Here is a 17974-nt window from a genome sequence, read left to right on the forward strand (position 1 = left end):
ACTAATATAATATTGTAAAGTTTAAAAATAAAATAAAATTAAAAAAAAAATAAAAGAGTAAAGACAAAGGGAGGAGGAGTGAGGCTATTGATCAGGAGGCGTGTGCACTCAACCACCAGGAAACAGGCAGGGCTGCGTTGAGGGAGTGGGGTACCACCCTCTTTTTATCCTTTTTTGGTTCTTAATCTGCAGTTCCCGGAGAAGGCAATGGCACCCCACTCCAGTACTCTTGCCTGGAAAATCCCATGGACGGAGGAGTCTGATAGGCTGCAGTCCATGGGGTCGCTAAGAGTCGGACACGACTGAGCGACTTCACTTTCACTTTTCACTTTCATGCGTTGGAGAAGGAAATGGCAACCCACTCCAGTGTTCTTGCCTGGAGAATCCCAGGGATGGGGGAGCCTGGTGGGCTGCCGTCTATGGGGTCGCACAGAGTTGGACACGACTCAAGCAACATAGCAGCAGCAGCAGCAGCAATCTGCAGTCCCACCACTGGTAGGTGTGTCATTTAATATGTTAATATAATAAAATCAGCATATAATATAAGACTCAGGGTCTGTTGGAGGTCAAATTCGTTGTTATCTTGGTCCCAGCTGGTTCTATCTGGTTGTTTTCTTTGTGTGTGTGTAGCTTCCTTTCTTATCTCTGGACTCTTGAACTTAAAGATTTCTGTTCACTCCTGCTAAAAGTTGGGGGTAGGGGTTTGGAGCAAGGACATTCCTGCTAACAGTGGAGGTTGATGGATTTTGAGCAAACACCTGGAACAGCCCTGGTAACATAATGTTTTCACATACTTTTTTCCGCCAAGGAGATACCTAAGCCCCTCTTGAGATCTCCAGCCGCTCCAAGCCCCCGAGTTAAGGATATATGGCATAAAGAATGGCCTGTTGTGGGGGTTGGTTAAGATAGGAAGGGCGTGGATGGGTGGGTGCATGCATCCCACTGCCTGTGTAGCTCTGCTGCCTTCTCCATCCACCACCGGACAATCTCAGCTATTAATTGTTGTCAATGTTCAGTCACTAAGTTGTGTCCTACTCTTTGTGACCCTGTGGACTGCAGCACACCAGGCTTCCCTGTCCTTCAGTATCTCCTGGAGTTGGCTCAAACTCATGTTCTTTGAGTTAGTGACGTTACCTAGTCATCTTGTCCTCTGCCACCCTTTTGCCTTCAGTCTTTCCCAGAATCAGGGTTTTTTCCAACGAGTCAGCTCTTTGCCTCAGGTAGCCAAAGTATTGAGTGTCAGCTTCAGCTAGTTCTTGCAACGAATATTCAGGGAGGAAATTTTTAGGAAATGGAATATTGATTTCCTTTAGGACTGACTGGTTTGATCTCCTTGCAGTCCAAGGGACTCTCCAGAGTCTTCTCCAGCACCATCAATTGCCTTCACTTTCTGCCATTAAAGTGGTATCATCTGCATATCTGAGGTTGTTGATACATTAATGACTACTTCTGCCCAAAGGTGACCTCCACATTTCAGCATTTAGTGTAGACCTCTCTGCTGAGCTCCAGGCCCAAGTACCTGAGTGCCTAACTGGTCATTTGCAGCTGAATGATCTACAGGTACCCCAAACTCCGTGTGTCCATGCTGATATTGACGACATGCTTACTTAGGGAAGGAAGGAAGCTGCTCTTCTTCCTCTATTCTCTGACTCAACAAGTATCATCTGCTTGGGCTGGTTCACTGTAAGAATTCTCAATAATTCTTTGACAATAAGCCCAAGAGCTTTGTTTCAAGTTCTCGATCATATCTTCCCCTCAAATGCTTCCTCCTGCCATCTTCCCCAAATGGAGCAGTGACCACTTCATGCCAGGATTATTGACTTTTCCTCTCCCCCAAGGGCTCTTTTGGCCTTCAGCTTCTCTGCTGTCCAACCTGTATGCTAATCTATTCTCAGCATCTTTGTGGAAGTCATAGCATTAGAACTGGGCAGTGGAAAGTGAGTAGAACTCTCTCGGGTAGAATTTGGGAGCTGGCTGTCTTGTCTGGAGCCTTACGACTCAAAGTGTGGCCTATGGACTGGAAGCATTGGCAACCCCTTGGGAGCTTGTGGGAAAGGCAGGATCTCAGGTCCTACCACAGACCTAAGGGGTCAGAATCTACATTTTAATATGATATCCAGGAAATTTATACCATATTAAAGTTTGGGAATCGCAAACATAAAGTGAACAGTTTGAGCAACTGCAAAGATGAGAAAGAACTGGGTATTTTCAGGGAAACATGAAAAGAATTCATTGGCCAGAGGGGAAAGGAAAGTAAACATTTGAGAGCTGGAACTGTGTGTAAGGTCCAGGTTATTGCTTTGTGCATGTTCTCCACCCAAGGAGGTTTTCTAAATCCTGAGGACCTGCAGGTATCTGAAAAGACACTCACTGTGTTGTCTGTTTGAAGATGAGAAGACTGAGGCTTACAAAGTTCTGCTCAAAGTCTCAAGAATAGTGAGTAGTAGGATCAGGATCTGAACCCAGACTCCTAAATTTTCTTGCTCCTGCTGCCTCAGTTCCATGGATAGACCCCTTCTCCCCATCACCAAACTTTATAGAGCTGTGGTTCTCAAACTAGAATGTGCATCAGAATTACCCAGAGGCCTGGTTAAAACACAGATTTCTAGGCTCCATCTCCAGGGTTTCGGATTCAGAGGATCTCAGGTGAAGTCTGAGCATCTGCATCCCGAAGTTCCCAGGTGATGCTGATACTACTGATCTGGGGGCCATACTGTGAGAACTTCTGGCTTAGAGAATTTCATGCTGCATGGACTCAGCCAGGTCCTCCCTTGCAGAGGATTCCAGTCCTGAGTCTGGGCCAGCAGGCTGCCTCTCAGGAGGCATTGATTAACAGTGATATCTGCAGCCAGTAATCAGAATGGGCACCATTAATGGGATGATTATTCCACTCTACTCTTAGCTCCGGGCAGTGCCTCAGTAGATTAGAGTTCTCCAGAGAGGTAAAACCAAGAGGACATATAAATTTATTAGCAGGAATTGGCTCACATGATTTTGGAGGCTAAAAACTTCCAAGATTCGCAGTTGACAAGATGGAGACCCAGGAGAGCTGATGACATAATTCTAGTCTGAAGGCTCGTGAGCTTGAGACCTGGGGAAAGTCAAAGTGAGCTGCCTGGAGTTCCACTGTGGAGTGGAGGCAGAAGCAGCTGGAGAACCCCTTCTCCAGACTAAGAGCTACTGTAGGAGAACCTCCCTGAACCTTGGGCTCCCCAAATAGTCATAAAGGAGACTCTTAAGAGTTCCACAAAAAATTCAAGGTCACACATATTAATTAATAGACTATAACAATAAGAAAAATAGTCCCTGGTGGCTCAGACAGTAAACAATCTGCCTGCAATGGGGGAGATCTGGGTTTGATCCCTGGGTTGAGAAAATGCCCTGGAGAAGGGAATGGCAATTCACTCCAGTATTCTTGCCTAGAGAATCACCATGAATAGAGGAGCCTGGTGGGCTACAGTCCATGGGGTCGCAAAGAGTTGGACACAACAGAGTGACTACACACAATGCATAGCAATAAGATCGGACAATGACCATGTACTTACTACATGCAGGACACTCTTTAATCCTGGGACTTGGAGTGACCATCTGAGCCTGGCAGCAATGGTAAGAGGGTTGTCCTACAGTGGACTCCCAGATGAATACAGAGATCCACTGTGGGCCCTGCACTTTTGGGGCCTCAAAGACTAGTGGAGGAGACAAGAAACCATTATTATCATTGTTTTGATGATCTAACTTGATTTTTAATGGCCACATTATGAAATAAGTATTGTTCTTTTTTCTTATTTATTTTTATTGAAGTATAGTTGATTTACAGTGTTCTTAATTCCTATTGTACAGCAAAGTGATTTGGTTATACATGTGTTAGTATATACATTCTTTTAAAATATTCTTTTTCATTATGGTTTTTTATCATAGGATTTTTTTTTTTTTTAATTGGAGGATAATTGCTTTACAAAGTTGCCTTAGTTTCTGTTGTACAACTATCATTTTGACAGAGGAGGAAACTCAAATTTAGAGAGCTGATGTAACTTGCAAATGGGAAGGATTTCAAGGGAACGGAGCATAAGTCATCGTGACTCCAGAGCTCATACTTTGACCCTCCTCATTACATGGTGTCACAGGTGTGTAAGTGTGAGTGTCCATGTTGCACAAGCAGGAACATCACTTTCGGTTTATGGAGAAAACAAAGGCCACAGGCAAGAGCAATCCTTATTCAGTCAGTGAGCGCATGGTTTTTCATACACATTGCTGCAAAAGAAGCCAAGTCTAGTCTTTGATGGGCCACATTCAGTTGCGCTAAATATTAATTAACTCTCTTATCTGCTCAGTAAAGCCAGACCCGTTCTAGGCAGCCCTGTTAAATCTATTCCTGCTCCTTTATTTGCTTGCAAGTAGCGTTGGCAGTGTTTCCTTCTAAAGAGTTTCCTGTAATTCAGAGCTTTACACTAAATGATTTACCCATCTCATCTCCTCATTACATCTCAGGCCCCCCTTGGTCTTCTCAACTTCCCCCGTGGTCCCTGGGTTGGGGTATCCTTCTCTTCAATCAGTGAACTCCTCTAGCCGGTCCCTGCATCCCACAGATTGAAGGCGATTAAATGAGATAATGCAAATGGCATCACTTTAAAACCATAAAGGGCTGCACAGATGTGAGGGGTTATTATTATGAGCCTTTCTTATTAATGAGTATTAATGAGCTAAGCCTGCAGATCCCTAATGCTACAGAGACCTCATATTAACCATATGGAAGCCTGATTTTCAAAGAGAATGAGAATGAACTGGGAGAAGAGGCAGAAAACAATTTTTTTTTTGGATTTCCTTCCCTAGTTCTCAGTATCTTGACCACAATCTGCATGAAACTAAGTGGTTGTGTGTTTACATAATGGATAATTATGTCTTTGTCTTTGTTCTTAGCTAATTGCTTCAGGACACCTGCCCCCACGTGATTTCTGCATTTTTATGGTCCTCTTGAAAGGATTTTTCTCTGTCAATTAAATAACATTTCACATTTGATTTGGGGGATGCGTGAACTATAGAACTGAGAATTCACATCAGCATTCAAAATGTCACAAGGTTTTAGAATTCCAGGTGTGGTTAGAGACATCTGTGGCCAGGATGACTTCACGGAGCTGAGACTTGAGATCTTCCATGTACTATCCTTGTACAGGGCGCGGCGGAAATCTTAACCATCAACCTTCTGGTTCCAACGTGCTGGTGGTCAGCATGTAGTCTCCAGCCTCCACCTGAGCGGGGGTCTTAGTCTCTGCAGAACAACTCAAAGATAAACACCACATTGTTATCTATATTCCTGGAGGAGGAACTCAGTTTGTTTTATGACTGAACTGTTGTTTAGGTGACCAGTGCTTTTATCCCCAAGCTGCTTTTCCTTTGTTTCTGCATTCCCACCCTTCCCTAATTAGTGACTGCTTGAGTCTGCTCTTCAGAACTCAAGGAAGGTATAGGAGACTAAAGCCTTTTTCTACAAACAAGAATCAGGGGACTTGGAGGGGCTCTTGTACCTGGGAGGGCCCCACAGGGTCCTGCTTGGTTTCAACTCCCCCTTGTCTTTGATACTTCTCCATCCTGTGGATGACAGGGACAGGACAAGGAAGGGAATAAAGTTTTGGATGGAGAGGCCAATCATAAATTCATCAGGGGAACTTGGTCTTAGGGGGACCCGGTTTCAGGATCACAGAGAGCCTCAAAGGGCATGGTCCAAGTTTGGGTCTTATTTTCTAGATACTAGGGAGTCATTGAATGTTCTTGAGTAGGAGGAGGGTGTTGAACATATGTGGTGTATTTTGGGGGAATTTAACTGTGGTAGCTGGTATTGGAGGGTGTGTGTAACAACTAGAGTCAGGAAATCAGATAGGAGACAGTTCCAATAATCTAAGAGAGCAATGATAAGGGTCTGAAATGGGTAGAGGCAATGGCTAGACAAGGCTGAGACAGGAGAGAGTTTTGCTCTTCTAAACTGAACCATGAATGCTTATCTTGTTTTGAATGATTTTTTGTTTTAAATAAGGCTTTAAAAAATTATTGATTTTGGTTGCACTGGGTCTTCATTGCTGCACACGGGCTTTCTCTAGTTGTGGTGAGCAGGGGATACTCTTTGTTGTAGTACTCAGACTTGCGCAGAGCACAGGCTCTGGGCACGAGGGCTTCAGTAGTTGCAGCACGTGGGCTCGGTAGCTGTGGCTCTTGGGCTTAGCTGCTCCACAGCATTTGGAACCTTCCTGGACCAGGGGTTGAACCCATGTGCCTTGCCTTGGCAGGTGGATTCTTACCCACTGTACCACCAGGGAAGTCCTTGAAAGATTTTTGCAGCTCCAGCTCTTTGGGCCTTTAGCTTCCCCATCCATTTTTAGCATCTGTGTCATCCTCATACCAAGCAACCCGTGGGGATATGCCAAGTTCCCATCTTTCCTTGACCTTTAAAAACCCAAGTCCCCTGGGAAGATCCTTATGTGTATACTCCTCCTCTCTCCCTGGCGTCTCAAATGGTCAGAACTCGGGCTTTGAGAGCTGCCCATCTTCTCTGTCACAGCCTATGCCAATCTTTATCTGGACATTCTGAAAGCTCCTTTAAGTTTCAAGGAGTGGGTTCGACCTTTTCTTGGCCATTAGGATCTCTGAGATGATATGGTCACTTTCCCTCAAGGCTTCTGTCACTAACACTTTGCCTGCCGGTTCTTCTTTTCTGGTCATAATTAGGGCCAGAAATGCAGGTCCCACTGGGAGTTGAGGTCGTAAGGGAGAGAAGCCAGAACTTTTTGATTCTCTGTCCTTAGTCAAATGAAACTTGGAGCAGGCAAGTTTAGTCTCCCGTCGATTCTAGAGTCAGTCCCTACCAGGCTCCTACCTGAGCTCTCTTGTGGTCTCTGAAACCCTGTCTTCCTTTCAGCCCAGGACCCCAGTGCCTCCTCTCAGACTCCCTGATGGTCATCATGGCTTGTCCACCCATGTACCCACATAAGAGGAGCTACAAATATTGCCTCTTTGCAACCTCTAGTCATTTGTCAACCCAATCCACTAACCATCTATCTGCTTGGATTACAACTCATATCCTTCGCTATTTTCTTCTGCTTCTTTAATCCCTTGTGTAGTGGACAGGATAATGATCTTGAGATGTGAAAATTATCTTTAATTATCCATATAGGGCCAATATAATCAGTTGTGTCCAATTCTTTGAGGCCACATTTACTGTACCCCACCAAGTTCCTCTGCCCATGGGATTTTCCAAGCGAGAATACCGGGGTGGGTTGCCATTTCCTAATCCAGGGGATCTTCCCCACCCAGGGAATCTTCCCGACCCAGGGATCAAACCCGAGTCTCTTGCATCTCCTGTATTGCAGGCGAAGTCTTTACCACTAGTGCCATCTGGGAAGCCCAGTGTAAACATAAGAAAGAAGAAAGAAAGTGAAGTCACTCAGTTGTTTCTGACTCTTTGCGACCCCATGGGCTGTAGCCGCCAGCTTCCTCCATCCATGGATTTTCCAGGCAAGAGTACTGGAGTGGGTTGCTGTTTCATTCTTCAGGGGATCTTCCTGACCCAGGGATTGAACCTGGGTCTCCTGCACTGCAGGCAGATTTTTACCATCTGAGCTACCAGGGAAGCCCAATGTAAACATAAGGGTCTCTTTAAGAGGGAGGGAAAGGGATCAGATTCAGAGAAGGCAATGTGATATTGGAAGCAAAAGTTGGTGTGCTGCCATTGTGGGATGAGGGCTGTGAGTCAAGGGTGTGGGAAGCTTCTAGAAGCTGAAAAGACTCCTGGAAGCTTCAGAAGGAACAGTCTGACCAGCACCTTGATTTTAGCCCCATTAGACTGTCTTCAGACTTCTGACCTCCATAACTTTAGGAGAATAAATTTGTGTTGTTGTAAGTCAGTAAATTGGTGGCAATGTGTTATAGCAACAAGAGGAAACTGAAACACGCTGCCACTCAAAATGTGGTTGTAGAGCATTGCCATCAACTGGGAGCTCTTTAGAAACAAGGAACCTCAGATTCCACTCGAGGACTACTGAATCAAGATTTGCATTTTAACACCAAATCCAGGTGATTTTTATGCACATTAATGTGTATGCTTTCATATTCCCCTGGGGCTTTAGCTACAATCTGAATCAATCCAGATTAGGAAGGACCCCGCCCAAGGGAAGAAGATAAGTTCACTGTGAGATATAAGGAAAAATAAGCCCTCCCCTCCATCTCTCTTATTGTGGAGCTCACTTTTATTAAACTGTTGGCTAATAGAGAACCTGATCTTTAAAGATTATTTTTAAAATTCTATTTACCTTTTCAATGTCTTTTTTCTTTTGCATGGTGCTGAGGTTAGGGTAGAAGTAAATCCTTGATGCTGAAATAGTTTCCATCACTCAATCATTGATCTCTCCTCATCATATTTGTCATGACCAGCTCTGACTAACCAATGATCAATAGACAGTGGCATTTTACAGGAATGATGAAGCAGGACTTGTCATTGCTGTGGAAATTAGATCTGCAGGATGCTCAACTGGCACCAGTGTGAACTCTGATCCCTACTCTGACCTTGGCCTGGATAAGTAGATGGATCCAGATATGTCAATGGCTATAAAGCAAGGGAGAAAGACCCACACATTATGGGTCATCAGCACCAAATGAGCATTTGTGTTAGGAGATGAATCCCTATTGCATATGCTCTCACAGTACATCCTTCTGTGTGAAATGAAACAAATCTCAAGACAAGGTTGTTACATTCATTTTTGGGGGATGTACAAGAGGCAGTCATCCCACATGGTCTGTTGTGCGCTGTGCTTAGTCACTCAGTCATGTCTGACTCTTTGCAACCACATGGACTGTGCCCGCCAGTCCATGTGATCTCCTCTGGACACTCCTCTATCCATGGGAATTCTCCAGGCAAGAATACTGGGGTGAGTTGCCATGCCTTCCTCCAGGGAATCTTTCCAACCCAGGAATTGAACCCAGGCCTCCTGCATTGTAGGCGGATTCTTTACCATCTGAGCCACCATGATCTAGTAGGGGGGATATATCTTTTGGATAGAGTCCCTCTGATGGACAGTGGTTTGGGGTACCCTTCCTGCTGCCTCACTTAATGTGGATCCAGATATAACTTGACCTAATTTTATTTCCATTTGTCTGTTGAACTTGGAACTCTTGGTCTGAGATTGCCAGAATATCCTGAATTCTCCACTAAAGTCCTCTTGAGAGGGAAGCATTAATAAAACTCCTGGGGAGCTATGAGTTCACTTTTCCCCAGGATCTTGACATAACAAGAGAGCTCTGTTGATTGGCAGCCAGCATCACACTGGTTACCTCCTGGGGCCTGTGGGAAGAAGTGTCTCAGTGCTTTGAGAATGTCACTGAGTTGAAACAGGTTTCCATGATAATTAACACCAAATGAGTACACAAGCAGAGCTTCTTGTCTTCCAAATTTGAAACGCGCATTAGCTAATTAATTCTAATTAGAGGCTGACAGATCCATGTGGCACAGTGAGCTAGTAATAGGCGGGATTTTCCTTTTGTGTCTTGACAAGTTAATTAATGAAAATGGGGTTGGGGACTTCTTCCCAGGCCTATGAGCCAATTAGGCACTAGAAGATGCCCCTTTCTTGGAAAAAAATTTTGTTATTTTGAGAAACTTGCATGGTGGCCCACAGGAAGCCCATTCATTACCAATGCCTTTATGTATTCCACAAATATGGAGTGAACACCTACATTGGCTCAGAACTGGCCTAGGTGCTGAAGGAGACACCATCCCCACTCTTTAGAATCCTAAAGTCTAGGTGGGGAGGTGCAAACAAATCAACAGAATCCAATGGCATCCTAACCAAAGCAGTAAGACAAGAAAAAATAAAGACGCACACAGATACAAACATAAGAAAGGGTGATCCAAAATGTCATGATTTGTATGAATCAATTTATATGACATTTTGAAGAAGGCAGAGTTGTAGTGATGAAGAATAGACCAGGGTTTGCCCAGATTTGGGGATAGAAGGAGCCACTGACTAGAAAAGGGGCAGCACAAATGAATTGCTTGAAATTATCTGTGTCCTGATTTTGGTGGTGGTTTTATAAATCTATATGGGCTTCCCAGGTGGTTCAGTGGCAAAGAATCCACCTGCTAATGCAGGAGATGTGGGTTCAATCCCTGGGTCAGGAAGATCCCTTGGTGAAGAAAATGGCAACCCACTCCAATATTCTTGCCTGGGAAATCCCATGAAGAGGGAGCCTGGCAGGCTACAGTCCATAGGGTTGCAAAAGAGTCAGAAATGACATAGCCACTAAACAACAGCAATGCAAATCTATATATGTGCTTAAACTCAGAACAATGCACCGAAAATGATCCAATTTTCCTGTATGTTATTTTTGAAAAGACTGCAGTTAACATGTATCAACATTTATCTGTCTCAAAGTGTTGAGTGAAAAAATATTCATTTTATATTGTTTGAATTTTCAGACTCTTGAAAAACATGTCTTTCAAAAGTAATCCTTAGTTAAGTATTGTATATATATTTTTTTATAACATGAAGAGCTTTTGAATTAATGTATAAACTAACTGAAGTAAGGAGAAGGCAATGGCAACCCACTCCAGTACTCTTGCCTGGAAAATCCCATGGACGGAAGAGCCTGGTAGGCTGCAGTCCATGGGGTCGCTAAGAGTCAGACACAACTGAGCGACTTCACTTTCACTTTCCACTTTCATGCATTGGAGAAGGAAATGGCAACCCACTCCAGTGTTCTTGCCTGGAGAATCCCATGGATGGAGAAGCCTGGTAGGCTGTAGTCCGTGGGGTCGCACAGAGTCAGACATGACTGAAGCGACGCAGCAAAACTGAAGTAGACAAACAAGGAAAGAACTGTATGGTTTAATGCATACAAAAATAAATGGACATTGGACTGCTGATTTTAGGTTCAAAGGGGCAGATGGAGAGACTGAATTTTCATGGTATTTGAGAATCTGATTCTGCTTGTTTCTGGGCCTTTGGGTTTTGTGAGTTGCTTCAATATGGTGGCTCAAATGATAAAGAATCTGCCTGCAGTGCAGGAGACCTGGGTTTGATCCTTGGGTTGGGAAGATTCCCTGGAGAAGGAATGGCTGCCTGCTCCAATATTCTTGCCTGGAAAATCCCACAGACAGAGGAGCCTGGTAGGGCTACAGTCCATGGTGTCACAAAAGAGTTGAATATGATTGAGAGACTAACACACTTTCAATATCCTTATGATAAATTTTACCATTCTGTTTTAAAAAGTCATAATTTATAGAGGATATGGCTAGAATTTTTTTATGGAAAATTCAAGAGATTCAGCTAAAAGGGGTTGATGCTAACAAGAGAGCTCAATAAGGTAACTGGATACAAGTTAAACATGAAAAAAAACAGTATTCCTCTTGATCAGAAACATGTAATTAGAAAATGCAATGTAAAAAATGCTCATAAGAACAGCAATGACAAAAATGATAAAACTCTTTGGGATTAACTGGAAATATCTGGATTTATAAGAAGGTGGTTGTAAAACTTATTGAAAACCATGAAAGATGGCCATAATCAATGGAGATGTATTATGGTCCTGGATGGGAAGAGTCAATCAACAGCTTACAGATGCCAGTCTTTCCCAAACTAGTACGTATACTCAATGCAATATCAATAAAAGTCTGCAATCACAAAAGCATGGATGATGTGAAAGTTGATTACTTGGGATGTAAATGATCCAGGTGGACTATTGAGGTGGTAGTGAATAGTGGCTAGATGTCCACCAGGAACCATAACATGAAAATTCTGGCTTACCAAACCAAGGACAATGACCTTCACATGGCAGCTCATAAGAAGCTCTCCAAAATAAGGTCAGAATTGTGTTTGAGGAATATGTATTGGCCCTTGTGGAGGATGAGAGACAGGGAGAGACCGAAGGCAAGGAAGGGACCCACTAGAAGGCTGCTTAATGGAATCATCTGGAATGATTGCCGTCTTGCCTGGGCCAAAGGAGTTTCTCAATAAACGTTAGTGCCTTGCTTTTGCCTAGCATATCCTTGTCCTTCCCTGTAGCAAAATTCCAAAGAAGAAATGAACTAAGTATAGTTGATCTGACAGGGGAGGGATACTCTCTGCAAATCTGACTTCTAGAGCCTTCATATGGTCAATGGGGAAAGGTTTCTTATCTTTCTTTTTTACTGGAAAGTATCTTAAAATTTTTATTTACTTTTGGCTGCACTGGACCTCCAGTTCTTCAAGGGCTTTCTTTAGTTGCAGCAAGTGAGGGCTACTCTCCAGTTGCGCTATGTGGGCTTCCCATTGCGGTGGCTTCTCCTCCAGAGCGCAGGCTCAGTGGTTGTGGTGCATGGGTTTAGTTGCCCCATGGCATATGGGATCTTCCCAGACCAGAATTGAACATGTGTCCCCTGAACAATCAGGCAGATTCTTACCCACTGGACCACCAGGGAAGTCCTATTGGAGTATAATTGCTTTATAATGTCATGTCAGTTTCTGCTGTACAACAAAGTGAATGAGTCATATGTGTACTTATATCCCCTCTGTCTTAAGCCTCCTCGCACCCACCCACCCCAATGCCACTGCTCTAGGTCATCACAGAGCACTGAGCTAAGCTCCCTGTTCTATACAGCAGCTTCCCACTAGCTATCTATTTTACACATGGTAATGTACATATATCAGTACCACTCTCACAGCTCATCCCAACTTCTCCTCCCCACTGCCAAAAGTTCATTCTCTATGTCTGCATCTCTATTCCTGCCTCACAAATAGGTTCATCTGTACCATTTTTCTAGAAACCACATATATGTGTTAATATTCAATATTTGTTTTTCTCTTTCCCACTTACTTCACTCTATATGACAGACTCTGGGTCCATTCACATCTCTGCAAATGACCCAGTTTCATTCCTTTCATGGCTGAGCAATGTAAGATGCCAAGGTTTGGAATCTGGAAATGTGGATGGACAACTTTGATAATTAATGCTACTTGCCACTGAGCGTTTACTATCTGTGGGGCAGGAGCCGGCATTATCTTCATTTTATTCCAAGGAGGTAACAAGACTCAGAGTTTACCTGCCCAAGAAGCTGAGACAAGATGTGACCTATGTGTTCCCACATGACTGATGTCCCAGCACCTGGCAGAAAGCGTCCAGCAAAGGTTGGCTATATGAAGTCAAACGACCAGATGTTGCTTCTCTGGGAATTTACTTGCTGTGGGTTTGGCCAGTGCCTCATCTTTATCAGTAAATCCTCTCCCTGCCCATAAATAAGTCACCATTTGTCAAGGAGGGGCAGAGAAGGTCTAGTAGGAGGGGTGGTGAGATAGAGCAGAAAGGAAGGGGCTGAGTAATAGAACTCGATGTGTTTCTATAAATTAGGAAACACCCCACTTGCCACTGACCCAGGTGTCTTTATCAATTTGCTCCTCCACGCCCTGCCAGCCTGGCACAATAAAGCTTCCTGTCCATTTCAGGCCTAATCACGCAGAACGTAAATCCTTCAGTAGAGAGGCAGCTGCGAGGGCTGGGGCGCAATCCTCCAGGCTGTTCATTTCCATCCTCTGGCACATGATGAAATCAAGGATGCACGTTCGCTCCCCAGAACTGCTTCACTCCAGATTGTTAAGTAAGCATCCTTTCTGCACCCTCATTAGGCTCACAAGGCCTCCGGATGAAGGATGAAAAGGAACATTTATTGAATGATTCTGGTGTGCTTAGCTGCTTCATATGGGATTCAACCGTCTAAAAAGCCCTGTGACATAAGGATTCTTCTTCTCAGGTTACATCTAAGGAAACTGAACTCAGAAAGGAGAGTGGTCCAGGCTCAGAGGCAAGTGAGGGCTGGATCTTAAAGTGACATACCTGCACAATTCCCAGTCTTCCACACCAAACTGCTTGGTTGGTTGGCTTGCAGTCATTAGACATAGGATAACTTAAAACATTTTTTTTATTGACGTATAGTTGATTTACAATGTGTGTTAATTTCTGCTGTACAGCAAAGTGATTCAGTTATATATATATATAAAAGTGTGTGTGCATATATATGTATTCTTTTTTCATATTCTTTTCTATTATGGTTCATCACAGGAGATTGGATATACTTCCCTGTGTTATTTGCATCTGCTAATCTCAAACCTGCAGCCCTTCCCTTCCCCACCCCTGCCCCTTGGCAGCCACAAGTCTGTTCTCTATGTCTGTGAGCCTGTTTCTGCTTCATAGATATGTTCATTTGCATCCTATTTTAGACTCCACGTATAAATGCCATCACATGGCATTTGTCTTCCTCCTTCTGACTTTCTTACTTAGTATGATCATCCCTAGGTCCATTCATGTTGCTGCAAACAGCACTATTTCGTTCATTTCTATAGTGTGTGTGTATATATATACATATACATATTGGAGTAGGAAATGGCAAACCACTCCAGTAATCTTGCCTGGAAAACTTCATGGACAGAAGAGCCTGGAGGGTTATATTCCATGAGGTTGCAAAGACTCAGACGCAACTAAGCACACACACGTACCACATACTCTTTATAGAATAACTTTGGGGGGCAGATTTCTGGCAGACGGATGGGAGAATTGAAGGTTAGAGCACTTCCAGAGTTCATTTTGCTTGTGTATATTTATTAAACATTTACTGAGGTCTATTTCATAGCCACACTGGCTGTTTTGTAAATAGAGCTTAACTGTCCACATTTAATTCTAAGTAGGAACAGCAATCCTGTCCTCTAGTTTCTGTTCCTTTTTCTTCTTAGTTCTTAGATATTCTGGTTTATATTCTTGCCCATTATATTTACCCTAAGATCCTCATTCTCACTTTGGAAACTATACTTAGCCTCCCTTCTCCAATTACCCCTTCTCCTGACTCACCCAATTCTTATTTTCGTCCCCTCCCCTCTGGTGTTTAGGGACACCTGAATCTCCAGGTTAGAGACACAGCTGCTAGTCTTGACTCTATCCATCTAATGAGTTTAGCTCCTAGCTCCTTCCTTCAGGGGGAAGAATTGAACACTTGATACTGTGGATAAAGAGATGAGAAAGATGCCGTTCTTGTCCTGCATGAACATGGAGCCTCATCAGGAGATGGACATACACCCAAGTAACTAAAAAACTGGTCATAATTATATAAGTGCTAGAGCAAAGTTTGTATAGCAATTTTAGGAGGCTGCGAGTGAGAGAGTAAAAGAATAATATGTTCGTCTTTAGGTCACAATAAATTGCAAAATTTCTGCTCACATCCTGTCTCATTGTTCCTATTAGCATGTGAACTTATAGTTCCTGACAGATGAGTTTGTTGAAATGGAAACATTATTTTAATATTTTTGTTTACTGTTTATCCAAATCTGGATCAACATCACAGAATGTTGATGACTTCAGAATAATCTTCTTGAGGACAAATGATGAGTTGTGGGAACAGGAGGATATCAATATGAGGAGTGGCTTTGGGCAGCCCCCATATTCTTTTAAAAAATTATTTATTTGTCTGTGCTGGGGCTCTTACTTGTGGCACATGGGATAGTCGATCTTCATGGTGGCATGTGGGATTTTAGTCACAGCGTGTAAACTCTTAGTTGCTGCATGTGGGATCTAGTTCCCTGAGCAGGGATTGAACCTGTGCCCCCTGCGTTGGGAGTGTGACATCTTAGCCACCAGACCACCAAGGAAGTCTGCCCCCTTACTCTTATGTGAGTAAAGAACTAGCCTGGAAGACTGGAGGTGGGGTAGGGAAGGTATGTCATGAGGCCTCCAGGCCTAACGTAGTTCAGTGCTGACCTCCTAGGAGGCAACAGTATAGATGGGATAACATCTTAATATCCCTTTGGACAGGGGCATTATGGGTCAGATAGCAAAGCCTGGAGGAGGAGAAGGAAGAGATTTACTCAGGTACACAGATGGGACTTTCAGATCAAGATGGCATCAGTGGTGGCACTTAGTTTGCCTTTCCCTCTGTGCCCACCTCCCCATTCACCTTCCTATGAAAATACTCATAAAAACAGAGAAAATACTGCTACTTTTCAATAACATGGATTCTAGACTTTGGGAGAAAGTCTAATTCATAGAAGTTAATTTTGAGGCTGTTGAACTTCCCACACTCCCTATTACCACTTCTCTGTATTGACCCATTATGGGACTACAGTTCCCTTCAGTTTCCCATAACAAGAAGGAAGGGATTATGGCAGACAAGAACAGCTGTGCCTCTTTGTACACCAGACTGAGGAGTCAGGAGGGAGATCTGTGAGACAGCTGCACCTTGGTTTGTGTTGCTGACCATGCATTGCTTTTCACAAAGAGAAGCCTGCATAGTTATCTCAGAATAAACTCCCTTCCACCCATTCAGAAGGCCAAGCACTAAATCAGAGAACCCATTCTGGTTCAGCACAGATGTAAGACCACTAGGAATTTTGAGTCTGTGCTTATTAATCAGCTGTCAGTTTAAAGTCTGGATGTGGATTCTAATAGTCATCATATGGTTAATAATCATGACAAAGAAGATCATCCAGACCATTTGCTGGCAACACACCTGAACTGATCTTTTATCAAGCGTGAATAATAAGAAAAACAAGAGAACATAAAAGGGAGGAATATTACATTGAAAAGAAAAGCAAACTTTTGAAAAAATATGGAAAAGTAAAAAGAGCATTGACTAAAATGTCTTCTTTGTGCTCTCAATATGAACTCTGTGGCATAAGAAACAAGAGATAAAATGGTAACTTTAAAAAAGTTGCTGAGATGCAAACAGAGAAAATCTGAAATAAAGATTGTAAAGATATAGAAAATGCAATGGCATAATACAACTTGCATCTGCATTAGAAGCAGTAAAAAAAAGAATTGACATGGCAGAAAATGGAATTTGTGTTAGGGAGGACAAAGTAAAGATACTCTCTCTGGATGCAGAGGAAAAACCCAGAGAAAGAAGACAGTTATAACGATCAATCAGCTTTACAACAGTGATTGGTTCAGGCATGGTCATGTGATTCAAGTTGGTCCAGTGATACTCAACCCTTAAATTTTTAGTGAGCTGTGGAAGAGAAGCTCAGAAAGTCTTTACTGAGACTGCTTAGCTCCTCTGTAGGATGAAAAGCTCAAACCAATAGGGTCACCACATCAAAAGACCCAGTCAGAGAAGGTAACCAGTACAGAGGAAAGTGGTGCCAAATGATAGACATCAGCAACACACGGTTGACAATGAGGACAATGTTTGTGCCCCTGGATCAAACCATTCCTGAAGACTTTTATCCCCTGGACTTTTTAGTTATGTGAACCAATACATACCTTCTTTGCTTAAAGGCGGGCGGGGGGGGGGGTGGGGAAGGAGGGTATATGGACAGAGAATGGGACTCTTGTGCTAGAAGGGTGGAATAAGGCAGGGTTGTAGCTAAGCCCAGAAGCACGTAGTGGTCTCTGAGTAGAGAATGCAATCACAGGGGGTCTTTCCAGTAGGAGTTGGAGCTACAGAAGGGATGAATCCAGGGCAGCGAGAAGAAGGAAAAATACCCTGACTTTTTCCTGCTTCTTCTGCCACTGTCTCCTACTGGTCAAACCTAGCCTGAAGCCAGCTAATTGGAGAACTCAGGACCTCCTGTAGAGGTCAGCCTTTCTGAGACACACAGCCAAGCAGAAAAGAGTAAGGGATGCATACGAGGACAAAGAGATGCAGAACGGGCCGGTACAACTCAAAGGAAGCATTTTACAACAATAAGCTGATGAAGTCAAAGGCTGATTTGACTGATATAAGTCAAATAAATCAGTTATATATGTGAAAGCCAAACATCAGCTATGACATTAAATGGAACCAGATGAAATTCCCTCATTAAAAGACAATTTGTCTCAGATTTGCTTCAAAACGCACCAGAAGCCAATTATAGCTATTTGTCAAAGCTTCACATAAAAGAGAGAGGAAAAAATGTTAAAGCTGAGAATAGGAGTGACAATATTAATATCAGGGAAAAAATATAGAGTGCAAGGCAAATGCAGTTACCGTGATACA

This window comes from Bos indicus, chromosome 13, assembly GCF_029378745.1.
Source record: "Bos indicus isolate NIAB-ARS_2022 breed Sahiwal x Tharparkar chromosome 13, NIAB-ARS_B.indTharparkar_mat_pri_1.0, whole genome shotgun sequence".
Classification (NCBI taxonomy): domain Eukaryota; kingdom Metazoa; phylum Chordata; class Mammalia; order Artiodactyla; family Bovidae; genus Bos; species Bos indicus.